The sequence below is a fragment of the Tamandua tetradactyla genome, chromosome 12 (genome assembly GCF_023851605.1).
Source record: "Tamandua tetradactyla isolate mTamTet1 chromosome 12, mTamTet1.pri, whole genome shotgun sequence".
Lineage (NCBI taxonomy): Eukaryota > Metazoa > Chordata > Mammalia > Pilosa > Myrmecophagidae > Tamandua > Tamandua tetradactyla.
Window position 1 is genome coordinate 11,637,251 of NC_135338.1, and position 16,334 is coordinate 11,653,584.

Consider the following 16,334-nt stretch of genomic DNA (forward strand, 5'->3'; position numbering starts at 1 on the left):
CCACCCAGAGCTCCGCGCCCGGCAGGCGGCGGCGCGGGCTCCGAGCCCCGACTCCCTCGCGCCACGACCGCGCCGCTTCAGCCCACCCGGGACGTCTCCCAGGGCCTGCTTCACACGGGGCGATCAGATGCGTGCGTGAGCGTGTGTGCGTGTGTGTGTACGCGACTGTGCATTCTAGGCATCCTACCACCGCCGCGGTCGCCGTCGCCTGCGGGTGGGTCTGTCCGGCCCACGCCTCGCCCGCGCGTACCAGGCCGAAGGCGGCTGTGCCCCCGGGACGCACGCAACGCCCGGACAGCCCGAGCCCGCAGCGCGGCTTCCCTCGGAGGACCGGGCGGCTCCGCGGGGAATGCGGCTTTGCACCGCCCGCACACGCCCCCAAACGGCCGCAAAAAAAAAAAAAAAAAAAGAAAGAAAGAAAGTTAGGTTTCTGGGACTCCCCCAGTCCTACTCCGGGCTCGGTGAGCACCGGTGGGGAGAAGGAGAACCCGACAGCCCCTCCAGGGGCGGCTCGCCAACGGCACTCCGCTCCCCGGCTTCTAGAACTTCTTGGGCCGTGGGAGAAGTCCCGCGAGATGGAGACCTAGTGACCGACGGGTCCCCCGGCCCGGGGGAGGAAGGAAGAGGGCGCTCACCTCGGCGTGCCTCATGCCGGCGGCTTGGGGCCCCCCGCGCGGGTCTGGGGCCGCGGCAGCTTTCAGCGGGTTTGGGGGAGCCCGGAGCGCGGGCCGCGGGCCATGCCGTCGAGGCGAGCGGCGCTGCGGGAGTGCGGCGCTGTGGTCCCGGGCTGCGGCCGCCGCCGCCGCCGCCGCCGCCGCTGCTGCCTCCAGTGTGGGCTCGCGGAGGACTGAGCCGCCCGAGCCGGAGCTCCCCACATGCTACTGATTAACATACACCATTACATCATGGGCTTGGCAGGGAGCGCCCGAGCAGGGGGGAGAGGAGCCCGGGAGGCGGCGGAGGCACAAGGGGCAGGGGGCGGATCCCCGGACCCGTCGGCAGGGGGCGGGGGGGAGGGGGGTGGATTCCTAAGTGGGGACTACGGGGGGGAGGGCCCCGGGGAGGGAGGAGCCGGATGGCGCAAAGGGGTCGGGTTGGAGGGCTCTCGGGGCGGAGGGAAGAAGTTTGGAAAAGGGGAGGGGTCCGGGTGAATTCCTGCCCCGTGTCGCCAAGCGCGTTGCCGCCCGAGCCTGGGCAGAAGGAAACTCGGAGAGCGCTGGAACGGGGGCGCTGCTGCCACCGGCTGCTCGTCCTCGGGAGTGTGCTTCGTCGACTCGGGTGACCGGGTCTCGGCCCTGCTGGGAACCGCCGCGGCACGAACGCGTTGCTCGCGGGCGACGGCGACCTTGGTGGGGGGGGGGGGGGCGGGGGTAGTCACAGCCGCTGGGGGCTGAGGGCGACGTCTGGAGGTCGCCGGCGCGAGGGCCAGAAGAGGGCGAGGGACAGCGCTTCGGCCTGTGGTCTGGGCTGGACGTGCCTGAGCGCTTGGGCTCCTCGCGGCCCTTGGCCGTGGAACGGCAGAAATATCCGACCCGGCCTGGGCCTGACAGTCCCTCGGCGGCTGTCGAGCCCCGGACGTGCTTCGCTTCGGCGGGCGGCCTGGCGCCGGGCCCCGCGCCCTTCCTTGGACCTCGCCGTCACCTTGAGGATTTCTGGAGCGCGCACTGCTCCGAGGGCCGGCGCGCTGACGGCGGTTTCGGGCCTGAATGACGCCAAGGCGAGTGCCGCCCTGGGGGGGCCGTGGAGGCGGGCGAGGCCCCCAGTCAGCACGTCGGGGTCGTCGGGCCCGGGCTTCCTTTACCTCCCCCCGAGAGAGCGTGCTGCCCCGAAGCCAAGCAGGGGGCGTCAAAGGCCGGAGCGCGGTGGCCGGTACTAGCGGGCCGAGCGGCCTAGTCCCGAAAGTCGAGAATTGGTTTCAAATGCTCTAAAACCTTAAAAAAAAAAAATCACCGTACCTTCAAATGTGAGTTGAATGTTCATAGTGGGACTTGATGGCCAAATCTGGGGTATCTCCGTGTTTTCAGTAAAAAATACTGAGCCCTCAGATTTTTTCTCCAGCAACTTGGAAGTTTGTTTATAAAAGAATATTTCTGAGAGATCAGTGAAAAGCATGCTACTCTTGCGAATACAGTATTTTGAAGATAAGGTATCTGAGATAGTATTCCACTAATTAGCACGTGCCATCATTCTGCTCCAAGCTCGAGTCCCTGGAATGCCAATTCTTTCTTCCTCAGCCTAGGTTCTGCAGCTTTAGGTTGTGTCAGACATGGGATATCACCTAACCATCTGTTAGGGTATTGGAAGCTCTTGTTGAGCTATAAAAAAACCTGGATGTTAACATTAAAATTGGGTGTGTGAATTTAAAAAAAAAAGTTCATTATTAACCAACCAGAAAAAAAAAGCTACATAAATAATCTAATAAATATTCTGCCCTGTTTAGAAGATAAGAATTCTGGACTCAGTGTTTTCTTTCTTATTACTATAGAGGCAGTCAAGCTTGATATTTCATTTTTTTCCAAGACATCATTATCAGTTAATCCTTAGTAATAACTTATCAGGAAATGGAGGGTAGAATTAGAGTAGCACATACCTCTGTATATACTTTGCAACAAACTGCAGCCAAAGCAGATGTTCCTTCTTCCCCATCTGGGGCTTTTGAAAGCCACCCCCAAGAGTGAATTTTGAAAAAAGAGAGAAAGAAACATCATCTTCATTAACTTATTTATCGTCATCCGCAGCTTGCTAAATGAATAGTAAAACTGAAAAAAAAAAACTTGCAAATATTCAAGAATTCTACTTATGCTGCAGAAAGAAAATATTGCCATCTACTGGAGGAGCATAGTCTTTTGACCTAGGAAGAGTTCTTGATTTAACTTAATTTTGGACTCTTACTGTTCTGGATACCCTTCACAGACTGAGACATACAAAGGTGAACATGATATGAGTTACACCTCTCCCTTGCATTTGATTTTCCTTGCCTTCGGGTTTTTTCTGATGAGGAAGTGTATGGAGATAAAACCCTAGTGATGCTGCTTTATTGCTCCCCACGCAGACTGAAATCCTGACCCTGATGGAAGGAAAATAAGACTATCAGCTAAATATGTATTTTTTGTATTAATACCAATTTTTCCTATGTGAGCCTGAACACTGTTATAATGGGTAATTGAGAAGTGGCTTACAAGTGCTAAATATTCACATCCCTGGGAAAAGGAATGAAAATATGGGATAAAGGATATATGACTATGTCTTTTATATTCCTATTTATTCATTTGAAAAATAGTTAACCGTGCACATACTATGTGCCAGGTACTGGGCTAGGTGCTGAGCACACCATAGTGAATAAACCAGAAATACACTATATTAATAAAAGGCTGATCAGATTATCAAATGGATTAACATTCTCAGCATTATTTTGCTTTTCTCCTCCGTAGAATCTGGGAAGGAAAGATATTGGAGTTTGCTCATTGAATAATATAATTGGTCAAATAATTCAAAATATTCACTTGTTTCAAGGATTACTAATTCCAAGTAAGTCAGTGCCATATTTATAGTTCACTGCTTAAGAGAATGTCAACCTACTGTTCATATCAATAAGGCATCCTGGGAAGCCCATATCTGTATGTATACATATTTTTTGCATGGGCAGGCTTTGGGAATTGAATCCGGGTCTTTGGCATGCCAGATGAGAATTCTGCCACTGAGCCACCGTTGCAGTGCCCCCCATATCTGTATATTTTAAATCCTTATTTCTTCTAGCAGTAATACAATAAAGAGAGGAAATGCATTAGATATAGAAGCATTGAGCTGTTATTTTTAATTATTTGATTTGTGAATTGCCATAAGTATTAAAATCTCCACATAAAGGTAATGGCAATGAATAATAACCATTCATTCAATAATTTGTTAATGTTTATTGAGCATTTATTCTGTGCCAGCCCTCAAGAAGCAATGTTGAAGATAAATGATATCTTCTAGCTAACATAAAACCCGCGTGACAATTATATACATGTATATTTATATTTATTCAATATATAAAGGCAATATATAAATATGTAGAAACCATAACAAAGAGTTTATTTTATGTACATTTTTGCATAGGAAAAGATTTACATCATAGTATTAATTACTGAAGATTTTCATTGGGTTGTAGGATTGCTGAGATTATTATCTTGTTTCTCTAAATTTTCTAATTTTTCTCCCATAAATTAAAAAGTTAAAACAAAACAAAATATTTCATGAGCTCAGGATTACTGACCAGGATTAAATTTACAGTGCTCAAAAGTAACCACACTCGGCAGGTCACAGTGACTCAGCAGGCAGAGTTCTCGCCTGCCATGCCGGAGACCCAGGTTCGATTCCCAGTGCCTGCCCATGCAAAAAATAAAAATAAAAAAAATAACCACACGACAAAACGTAGGTCTTCAACTCCCAAGAACTGCTTATGCACCTGTTTTGCTTCCTTCATGGGTTTTGCCCAGCTTCATTACTCTGTCTTCCTGCCACAGCTCTGATCTTTCCACTAACCAGCTCAGACACTTTCTGTGATTTCCAAATAGTCACTGAATAATTTCCAGGCTCTTTGACCTGGCATACAAACTCCAAATTTGTCACTCTCTGTTTTTCTGGACTTCTCTCCCAGGTTTCACTCCCGGATTCATTCGACAAGAAGTATTTATTGAGTAGAAGTCATTGTGTTAAGGCAAATAGAGGCTGCAAAGATAAAAGAGGACGCATGGTGTCTTCAGCCTCTAGTGGGGACCCTAAAGCCTCATGCACACACACACCACTTAAAGGTACAATGCGAACCGTGCCTAAGGAGAAGTGTTTTCATTTCCTAGGCTGCGTCAAAGCAAATACCATGAAATGGTTCTGCTTAAACGATGGGAATTTTATGTGCTTATGGTTAGAGTCCAGGAAAATATTCAAAGCAAGCATCAGCAAGGCGATGCTCTCTTCCCACAGACACACTACTGGCGATCCTTGGCTCCTCTGCCACATGGCACAGCAAGACACACGGCTGCATGTTGTTGATCTCTCCCTTCTTTTCCAGATTTCATTGCTTCCATGGCTTTCTGTGTGTCTGCATTTCATTCTCTTATAAAGGACTCCAGTAATAGGATTAAACCAACCTGATTGAGACGACACACCTGTTAACCACATCAAAAGATCTCACTTACAATGGATTCACACCCTCAGGAATGGATTAGATTTAAGAACGTGTTTTTCTTGGGGTGCAAACACAGTGTTGAGGGACAGTGGAGTAAGCAGCAAGCCTGAGTTCAGGAAACTCAGGAAGACACTGGATCTGATGCATTCTGAGCATGTGTTCGTTCACTGGATGAATTGTTTCAACAGAGATGGGCAGTCTTTTAAACATTGATAACATCCAGTGAGGTCCAAGATATCTAGATATTGTTCATATCAATAAAAATATCCAGACGTCCATGTTTGTATATTTTCAACCCATATTTTTTCTAGCTGTCATTAGATAGAACAAGGAGATGCAGCCCTTTCCAAACTTTGCCAGTGGCAGTGTGTGAGTGTAACTGGATCTAAGAGCATCTATTAAAATAACACATATTCTTTCTTCTGGTACTCTCGCTTTTTTGGAATCTATCCTACTGAAATAAAAATATCATTACTATAAGGATATAAGTCTAAATACAAGGAGGTTAATTTCAGGATGGTTTTAATAGCAAAACATAACAATACCCACGACAGGTGAATAATGAATTTTATGCACCTATTTTAAAAGTTTCATTTATACCTAAAGAAAATGCATTGAAAATATGATAGATTGATGGATGTATAGAGGGATGGGGAAATAAATTAACATGATAAAACAAATACAGCAAATGTTAATTGGAGAACCTAAGGTGGTCAATACATGGGTGTTCACCATACAATTCTTTAAACTTTTCTGTTACTTTTTAAAATGTTCATAAAAAATTTGGAAATGTTGAGGGCAACAAAGAATGAGTCCAGAGTTCTTGCCTGCCATGCCAGAGACTCGGGTTCGATTCCCGGCCCATACACTTCCCAAACAAACAAATAAACAAGCAAGTGAAAAACCACACAAAAATTCAATAAAATGGTGCTGCAATAAGGAGATACTCAGGAAAAAGAATGAAATCTGACCCCCACCATACAGCATACAAAAAAAAAAAAAAGGAATGAGTCAAATGTATATTATTAGCCTAGAAAAGAATATAAGTTGTAAGGTAATGTCTATGGTGTGGTCCCATTTCTGTGGTTAAGTGCGCTGCCTCTAGAGAAGACTTCATGAGTCTTGGAACCCAGCTCCATTGCTTACTAGCCCTGTGACCTTGTTTAAGTCATTTACCACTTTGTGCCTTAGTGTCATCAGTAATAAACCTACCACCTCGTTGTTATGAAGAGTAAATGAGTTAATATATTGAAATTTCTTAAAACAGTGCAGGACATACAGTAAGTGTTCAATCAATGTTAAATTATAATTGTTTGAAAGTGAAAAAAAGGGGTATGTGGAATGGGAGGTGTGCTGGTTTGAATCTGTTATGTACTCCCCAAAAAGCCCATGTTCTTTTAACCCAATCTTCTTGCGGGAGACCTGTTGTTGGGTGGAAACTTTTGCTTAGGTTGTTTCCATGGAGATGTGGCCACGCCCATTCAAGGTGGGTCTTAATTGGCTTGCTGGAGTCATTTAATAGAACCGAGAGAGTTTAGAGAAGCCAAGAAAGAAAATGCTCTAGGGAGAAGCAAGAACAACTTACAGGAACTGCAAGAACCTACTGAAATCAGAAGCTGGGAGAGGACAGCTGATGTCACCATGTGCCTTCCTGTGTAACAGAAGAACCCCAGATGCCAGCTGCCTTTCTTCCGAGAAGGTATCCTCTTTTTGGTGCCTTAATTTGGACATTTTCACGGCCTTAGAATTGTAATTGAAACTAAATAATTCCCCTTTGTAAAAGCCAATTCATTTCTGGTATATTACATTCCAGCAGCTTTAGCAAACCAAAACAGGATGGAACAAACTTGTGTCGCTCTATATTAAATATAAATATTTGCATGGGAATAGAAAAAGAACATATACCACAGAGTCATGTTTTTTTTAATTTGTGATAGCACATATATAACATAAAATTTGCAATTTTAAGTTCTTTTAAAACTTCTTTATTAGAGAAGTTGTGGGTTTATAGAACAATCACCCATAAGATATATGATTTCCATACACCACCCACCACCAACACCTTGCATTGGTGGGGAACATTTGTTACAATTGATGATAGCACTTTTTATTAATTATATATATTTTTAAACAATAGTACCCAGCATTTATTGTGAGATTTTATGTTCTAGGCATGTGTGCAACAATTCACATGATATTTAAATTTAAAACGCCCAATACACAGGCCTGTAGAATATGTCTTATTTCACTTTCTTAATTAGAGGAGTTGTAGTGTTACAGAAAAGCTGTGTAAAAAATACAGTGTTCCCACAGATCCCACTTATTATTGACACTATGCATTAGTATGGTACCTTTGTTACAACTGATGAAAGAATATTAAAATAGCACTATGAACTACAGTTAACATTAGGAGTAATTCTTTCCCATATACCATCCTATTATTAATAACTCGTATTAGGGTCATCTATTTGTTATATGCATTGTGGTCTGCATATCCCTGTCCATACCCATAGTTCCCAAAGTTATACCCATTATAATCATATCTGCCACAGCCACTGTAGCTTTGATTACCACCGTAGGCACTCTTAGTTTCCATTGCCTTGATCATAATAGTCATTAAATCCTTGTTTCCAGTTTTGGCTCTGACCTCTTCTGTGGGACCTCATGCCACCCTCTCCACCAGCTGTAGTACCTCTTGCTCCTTTCTCTTGTTGCTGTTGCTGCCTATATATCTGTTCTAGTTTGCTAACTGCCAGAATGCAATATACCAGAAATGGAATGGCTTTTAAAAAGGGGAATTTAGTAAGTTGCTAGTTCACAGTTCTACGGCTGAGAAAATGTCCCAGTTAAAATAAGTCTATAGAAATGTCCAATCAACAGCATCCAGGGAAAGATATCTTGGTTAAAGACTGCCAATGAAGTTCAGGGTTTCTCTCTCATCCGAGAAGGCACATGGTGAACACAGTCATGATTTCTCCCTCAGCTGGAAGAGCACATGGCAAACACGGTCAGGGTTCCTCTCTCATCTGGAAGGGCACATAGTGAACACGGCGTCATCTGCTAGTTTCTTCTCCTGGCTTCCTGTTTCATGAAGCTCCCTGGGAAGCATTTTCCTTCTTCATCTCCAAGGTCACTGGCTGGTGGACTCTGCTTCTCGTGGCTATGTCGTTCTGCTTTGCTCTCTCTGAATCTCTTTTCTCCAAAATGTTTCCTCTTTTAAAGGACTCCAATAAACCAATCAAGACCCACCCAAATGGGTGGAGACATGTCGTCACCTAATCCAGTTTAACAACCACTCTTGGCTGAATCACATCATCCAGGGAGATGATCTGATTACAGTTTCAAACATACAGTATTGAATAGGGACTAGTCTACCTTTATGAAATGGGATTTTGATTAAAACATGGCTTTTCTAGGAGGCATACTTCCTTTCAAACCAGCACAATATCTCTTTGGGTTGTGCAACTTTGAGTTCACACTTCCCAGAATCAGTTTGATGACATCTACTTTCTAATAATTTCTTCACTGGCTCTTCATCTGTATATGTGATAAAACAAAATCCCTTCCTTTCATTTGCTTGTGCATCCATGGGAAGCTCAAGATTTTTAATCTTTCCAGGGGTTCCAAAACTTTCTTTCATTTTGAAGACATATTTGGGCTCAATCCACCCACAAAACTTTTTTGAGGGGTTCTTTTCCCTTTTAAAACCTGTGCCCTTTGTGTTCTATAAATTTGCCATCTGTGATGGATAGATACTGGTGTCAACTTGGCCAAGTGATGATGCCCAGTTGTCTAATCAGGCAAACACTGGCCTAACTGTTGCCACAAGGATATTTCACAGCTGGTTGATAAACTGGAAGGCTGGTGTATTAAATCATCAGTCAACTGATTGCAGCTGTGGCCGATTACATCTGTGATCAACTAAGGAGTGTCTCCCACAATTACATAATCCAACCAGTTGAAGGCTTTTAAGGAAGAAGAGAGATTCCTTTGGGGCTGCTTCAGTCAACGAGTCTCTCCTATGGTGTTTGTCCTGACCCTTCATCAGAGCCACCAGCTTCACAGCCTGCCTTACGGATTTTGGACTCTGCCATTCCCATGGTTGCATGAGGCATCTTTACAAATCTCTCCTGTTGGTTCTGTTTCTCTAGAGAACCCTAACACACCATCTGATTTCTATTCTTTCAGTTCCCAAATCTTATCGCGTTAGCAGCGTTTTTGAAAAGCGCAAATCCAAACACTGTTGGTCTTTGGCAGTTGGATCTGTTTCAATTGTGCAGGTCCTTATTGTTTGTCTCTCATCTCAAGCCTCCATTAAACATCTCACCATCATCCTGCTGATTCTTTTCACCCTGATCTTGGACTCCTCTATGTTGCTGTACTCATTCATGTCCTTTATAGTGGCAGAGTTGTTGGCAGGTGGTCCTGGCCCACACAGAGACCTGGCGGCCATGGCAACGGAGAGTTGTATGGAGCTGGATTTTTTTCCATCTAGTGCATTTTTAATCTATACTATTGTGCCTTTCATCACCGTAACTCCTCTTATGTTTCTTTCAATACTCTCAACTTTTTTTAGGCTCACACACTGTTTTCTTAACATCCTTTAGCTCTTTATCCATATTTTTCTTCATCTCCTTGAATTGATTTAGGGGTTTGTTTGGCCAGCTTTGATTAGCTCTTCCAACTTCTGGGTGTCCTCTGAAGTTTCCATTAGTCTCCTTGTCTTACCCACATCTTCCTGTTACTTAGTAGGGCTTGTAATTTTTTGCTGATGATCTAGGCATCTGATGATGTTGAGTTAATTCTGAACGTCCATATCTCCCTCTTGACTAGGATTTTATTGTTAATTGGCTTCATGTTAAGTTTCTACTTTGATGCTTGTTCAAACTTATTCTCGACCTTTAGAATAGCACGTGTTTAACTGTTCAGATTTTCTCAGTTTTTCTTCACCTGATTCTTGCCCTGGATTTGTGTTGCAATTATTAAGATTATAGTTTTTGTGCAATTTCACCTCCAGGAGAAAGCTTCCTTTCCTCTTTTACTTCTCTAGGAATCTTGATCTGTTCTGTGTTTCTTTGTTTGTTTGTTTTCTGTTCTGTGTTTTTGTGCAAACTTTTTCTCCCAGCTTCTGTGATTTGTTTAAATTCTCTCCCTCACTCAGTGTCCTGTTTTCCTTACACTTTTCAGTTCTGGGACACATCCTATCTTCCAGTAGTTCAGTTTCACCCCCTTTTTATTTTCTGTGAGGCTTTTCTGCAACCAGTTTCTCCCCCATGTGCTGGTGTGAAAGCATGTATGTACCCTAGAAAAGCCACATTTTAATCCTAATCCCATTTTATAAAGGCAGCCGTTTCTTCTAATCCCTATTCAGTAGTGTATGTTGGAAACTTTAATTAGCTTATCTCTATGGAGATGTGACTCAATCAGTGTGGGTATTAAACTTGATTAGATAGAGATCATTCTATGTAGGTCTTGATTGGTTTTCTTGGCATCCTTCAAAAGAAGCACTTTGGAAAAAGCTTGAGAACGACAAGAGAGAAAGACATGAGATTCTGAGAGAGCAGAGAATGATACAGCCACGAGAAGCAGAGTGTCCACCAGCCAGCGACCTTTGGAAATGAAGAAGGAAAACGCCTCCCAGGAAGCTTCATGAAAGGAGGCCAAGAGAGAAAGCTAGCAGATAATGCTGTGTTTGCTACATGCCTTTCCAGATGAGAGAGAAACCCTGGCCGTGTTCGCCATGTGCCTTCTCACTTGAGAGAGAAACCCTGAACTTCATCAACCTTCTTGAACCAAGGTATCTTTCTCTGGATGCCTTGGATTGGACATTTCTATAGACATGTTTTAATTGAGACATTTCCTCAATCTTAGAACCGTAAACTTGCAACTTATTAAATTCCCCCCTTTTAAAAGCCATTCTGTTTCTGCTATATTGCCTTCTGGCAGCTAGCAAACTAGAACACCCCGTTAGGGTATCCCACCTATGGAAGCAAATGGGATCATCCAGAAAGGTGGTTCACTACAGAAAGATCCATTTTGGGTTTGGGTGGTCAAGCCAACAGAAACTGGATTGAGGGCACAACAGTTCTTGCCAACAGTTCTACAGTGGTCTCTTTCTCTTTCTTCCCCCATCCAGGTGCCCTCATACATGTGGCACTCCTCAGCAGCTGTGTTCTGCCCTGGGTCTCAGCAGACTTGGGCTCCTGTGCTTGGATATGCATGGGGTTCTAACTCACTGCTGCAAGTGGCTCTGTAGTCTCTGTCCCTGGTGAGAGGGACCAGGGCCCTTCCTTCTGAGCAATTCCCAAACTGTGTGGGACCAAGTGAGTGGGAGGGAAATGGAAATGAACTGACAGGTCTGGGATGGAAATTTCCTACCTGATATTTTTATTTTCTTCGGTTTATCATTTGTGGAGCCTTTCTTTACGGTCCTCCAGAGTTCTAAGCAAGTGGGACTTGTCCTTTTATTCACTAAATCTCTGGGGAAGCTTTTTCATGGGATATCGTATGTTGCCATATTGATGATGTCACCTTGAGCATTTTTAAGTGTGCAATTCAGTGATGTTAACTACAATTACATGTTGTGCTACCACAAATACCATCTATTAACAAAACTTTTTTATCACCCTAAACAGAAATTTTGTAACCATTAAGCAATAAATTCTCATTCTCCCTCCCTTCAAGCCCTGATAACATCTAATTTACCCGCATCTCTATGAATTTGCTATTTCTATGTATTTCCTATAATGAAATCAGCCCTTACATGCTGTTTCAGTGTCCTAGACTTCTTCAAGCAGGTACCATGACACAGGTTGGCTTAAACAATGTTTATTTTTAGCTTACATGTTACAGTGTTTATTTTAGCTGAGAAAAAAAATGTCCAAATCAGGTCATCATTAGGGCTCTACTTTCTTCCCAAAGGCCAGCCACCCCTCTGCCACATGGTGCCATCTACTGGTCTCTCCCTTCTTTTCCAGGTTTCATTGATTTCAGCTTCTTACGTCCATGGCTTTTCTTATAAAGAACTCAGTAAGATGATTAAGACCCATTCAGACTGAGGTGGGTCACGCCTCACTGAAGTAGCCTCGTCCACAGCTCCCACGTACGATGGGTCCACACCCACGGGAATGGATTAAATCCAAAAACATGTTTTTTCTGGGATACCCATAGCTTCAGACTACCACACATGCCTTGCTTATTTCACTCAGCATAATGTTTTCAAGGGTCATCTATCCATGTTGTCGTCTGTATAAGGACTTCATTCCTTTTTATGGCTGAATTATATTCCATTGTATATGTATACCACACTTTGTTTATCCATTCATTGGTTGATAGATGCTTGGGTTGCTTTTACCTTTTGGCTATTATGGATAATACCGTGCCCAGTGAGGGAATATCAATGTACAAATGTTTGTTTGAGTTTCTATTTTTAATTCTTTGGGGTATATACCTAGGAATGGAGCTGTTGTGTCATATAGTGATATAAAGCTTAACTTACTGAGGAACCACCAAACCGTCTTCCACAGCAGCAGTACCAGTTTACATTTGGACCAGCACCAGCGTCTCAATTTCTCCACATCATCGCCAACATTTATTTTCCTTTTTTTAAAAAATGATACCGGCTTCCGGAAAGATGGTGGAATAGGATAGGTCGAGTTTAAACCTGCTCCAAGGAACAGCTAAACAAGTGATGGGAAGGCAACTGTGACAGTGACTCCAGGGTGAAGTGACCTGGGAGGGCCTTCCACACCACACAGGCAGGCCCTGTTTACAGAAGCTGAGGCACTGAGACACAGAGAGCCAGACACCACCCAGCTAGTGCAAGCAGCCTGACGCACTGCTTTCAAACGGAAGGTGGGAGCCCTCAGGAGTGCACAGAACAGGGAGGCTGGGACAAGCAAGTAAGCCACAGCACATTCCTTGAACCCGCTATCCTCATGTGGGCCGCCCCCACCCCGCGAGTTCCCCCACAGCCCATGCACCTGACCCGCGTCACTCAGCCCACCCACCTCCAGCCCCACACATGCCTGCCCCAGCCTGACAAACCTCTCCTGCTCAAGTGCTCTTGCCCCCCTCTCCCGAGACCCACACACCCGCACCCAGCCCCTGGACTCCACGTCCCCCTCCCTGCTCTCTGCAGGCGGACATCTGAGCATCTGGGCTACCGATACTCACCTTCATGCCCAGGCCACACCCGCTTCTAGCCATAACAGTCATGCAACCCCACCTGACCCCCGGTGAGCTCTGCACATGTGTACATCAGCATCGGCCCCCCAAGATCCGCCACATGCACGTGTGCACCTCTGCAACACCACCTAGCTCTGGGCAGGTGCTGACCTGAGCACCCTGGCCACACATGCTCCCAGCCCACGCAGGTGCAACCCCGACCCGCTGCCCTGAGCTCTGCGCATATGCATACCAGGGCCTCACCCTCAAGACCCATGCACTCCTACAGCCACATTCTCCTCACTGGGCACCCACGGACCCATGCACTGACCTCTTGACCCCTGCATTGCAACCACCTGCCCTGTACATGTGCATCCCTTGCCCCACCCACCTGCACATGCAGGTGCTCACATGCTCATAGCCCCCACCCTGCACATGCCTGCACCTCGGTCTAAACCCCCTGCAGGTCCCTGACCCACCTCCCGCAGCCCTCACATTCTGTGTCCAGACCCCACACACTCACGCATCTACATCCTGGCGCCCCTGGACCCTTCCCCCTGTGCAAAGACACACCAATGTCCTGCCCTCCCTGTGCCCTGACCTCTGTGCCCTGTACCCCACACCTGGACACCCAAGACCCCCTTGCTCCACTTGCCCACCCACATCCTGCCTGTGCACCAACCCCCATGCGTCCGCACAGCGTCCCCATCCGCTGTCCAGCTCACTCTAGCTCTGTGTCTCTGAGGCAGACCTCCTAACTGCACCCCGCCCCCATGGCCCCACCACCACATCTCCACAACCCTGTGCCCTACACACCACACACAGGCACCAGTGTAGCGTTCCTGACCCACACCTACACCTGCGCTGCAACCCATCCCCTCACTGTTGTGCCCCGCCCCACACCCCGCTTCCTGCTCCACATTCATCCCACAAATACAAGGATTTAGACTACTGAAGGAAATTAGCTTCCAAAGTAAACCGATCAATATATTGATTGGTAAAATCAATATATCTACATGCCTCAAAGGCAGAAGATCACTAAGATATCATGATGCAGGCAGATATAGCCCAGCCTAACGACCAAATTAAAACACCAGAGGAAACACAGACTTTAGAACAACTAATCAAAGATGTTCATATAACTCTACTAAATAAAATCAGTGGGATGGCTAATGACATAAAGGCGATCAAGAAGACACTAGAAGAGCATAAAGAGGAATTCAAAAGAATAAATAGAAAAATAGCAGATATCACAGAGATTTTAAATGCAGTAGACCAAATAAAAAAACATACTAGAGACACACAACAGCTAATTTGAAGAGGCAGAGGAAAGAATAAGTGAACTAGAGGACAGAACAATTGATTTCAAACACTCAAAACAGCAAATGGCAAAAAAGATGGAAAAATTTGTATCGGATCTCAGGGAAATGATGGATAAAACAAAGCGCACAAATATAAGAATCATTGGTGTCCCAGAAGGAGAAGAGTGAAGGGCTAGGAAGACTGATTGAGGATATAATGGGGGAAAGCTTCCCAACCTGTATAAAGGGCATAAATATGCAAGTCAAAGAAGTTCAACAAACTACAAAAAGAATAAATCCAACTAGGCCTTCCCCAAGACACATATTAATCAATCTGTCAAATGCTGAAGAGAAGGAGAAAATCCTGAAAGTGGCAAGAGAAAAACAATCTACCACATACAAGTGTAACTACAGAAGACTAAATCCAAACTACTCAGTTGGCACTACGGAGGTGAGAAGGCAGTGGTATGATATATTTAAGATCCTGAAAGAGAAAGCCTTCCAGCCAAGAATTCTGCACTCACCCAAAACAAAGCGCACAAATATAAGAATCATTGGTGTCCCAGAAGAAGAGTAAAGGGCTAGGAAGATTAGTTTAGGATATATTAGGGGAAAACGTCCAATCCTTATAAAGGACACAAATATGCAAACCAAAGAAGCCCAGTGATCACCAGATAGAATAAATGGTAATAGGCCTTCTCCAAAACACATGTTAATCAATCTGTCAAGTGCTGAAGAGAAGGAGAAAATTCTGAGAGGGGCAAGAGAGAAACAATCTACTACATACAAGGGAAACCACATAAGATTGAGTTCAGACTACTCAACTGGCACTATGGAGGAGAGAAGGCAGTGGTATGACATATTTAATATCCTGAAAGAGAAAGAACTTCCAGCCAAAAATTCTGTACCCAGCCAAATTGTCATTGAAGACTGAGGGAAAGATTAAATTTTTCAAAGACAAACAAATGCTGCAAGAATCTGTCAAGAGGAGACTAGCCCTACAAGAAATATGAAAGGGAATTCTGCTGGCTGAAAAAAAAAAAAAGACATGAGTGGGAGGTCTGGAGGAGGGCACAGAATTGCAGAGTACCAGTGTGCTGGTTTGAAAGGATTATGTCCCCTGGAAAAGTCATGTTTTCATCCTGATCCATCTTGTGGAGGCAGCCATTTATTTTAATCCCTTTTCAACACTAAATTGGAAACTTAATTAGATTATCTCCACAGAGATGTGGCACACCCAATTGTGGGTATTAACTTTTGATTAGAGTGAGGGGTGACTCCACCCATCCAGGTGGGTCTTGATTAGTTTACAGGAATCCTTTAAAAGAGGAAACTGTGGAAAAACCTGCAGAGGCCACACAGCCAGAGACCTTTGGAGATGAAGAATAAAAACACTCCCAAGTGAGCTTCATGAAACAAGAAGACTGGAGAGAAAGCTAGCAGACTTCGCTATCTTCACCACGTGCCTTTCCAGTTAAAAGAGAAACCCTGAATGCCATCAGCTTTTCTTGAATGAACATAACCTCTTGTTGGTGTTTTAATTTGGTCATTTTTATAGACTTTTGCTTTAGTTGGGATATTTTCATGGTCTTAGAACTATAAACTAGCAACTTAAGAAATTCCCCCTTTTAAAAGCCATTCTGTATAGAAGCTAGAGATGTGTGAACCATTAGCTAATGAAGTTGAACTCCAATATAAGG

At 44.8% G+C, this 16,334-nt stretch overlaps 1 protein-coding gene across 1 annotated transcript in view; it reads right to left on the reverse strand.

Annotated features, from left to right (window-relative positions):
- Positions 1-721, reverse strand: part of SAMD4A (sterile alpha motif domain containing 4A) — a 240,429-nt gene extending 239,708 nt beyond the window's left edge. The window contains exon 1 of the mRNA XM_077122585.1: positions 636-721. The gene's annotated coding sequence lies outside the window, so the exon portion shown is untranslated. The remainder of the gene's footprint in view (positions 1-635) is intronic.
- Positions 722-16,334: the final 15,613 nt, after the last annotated feature.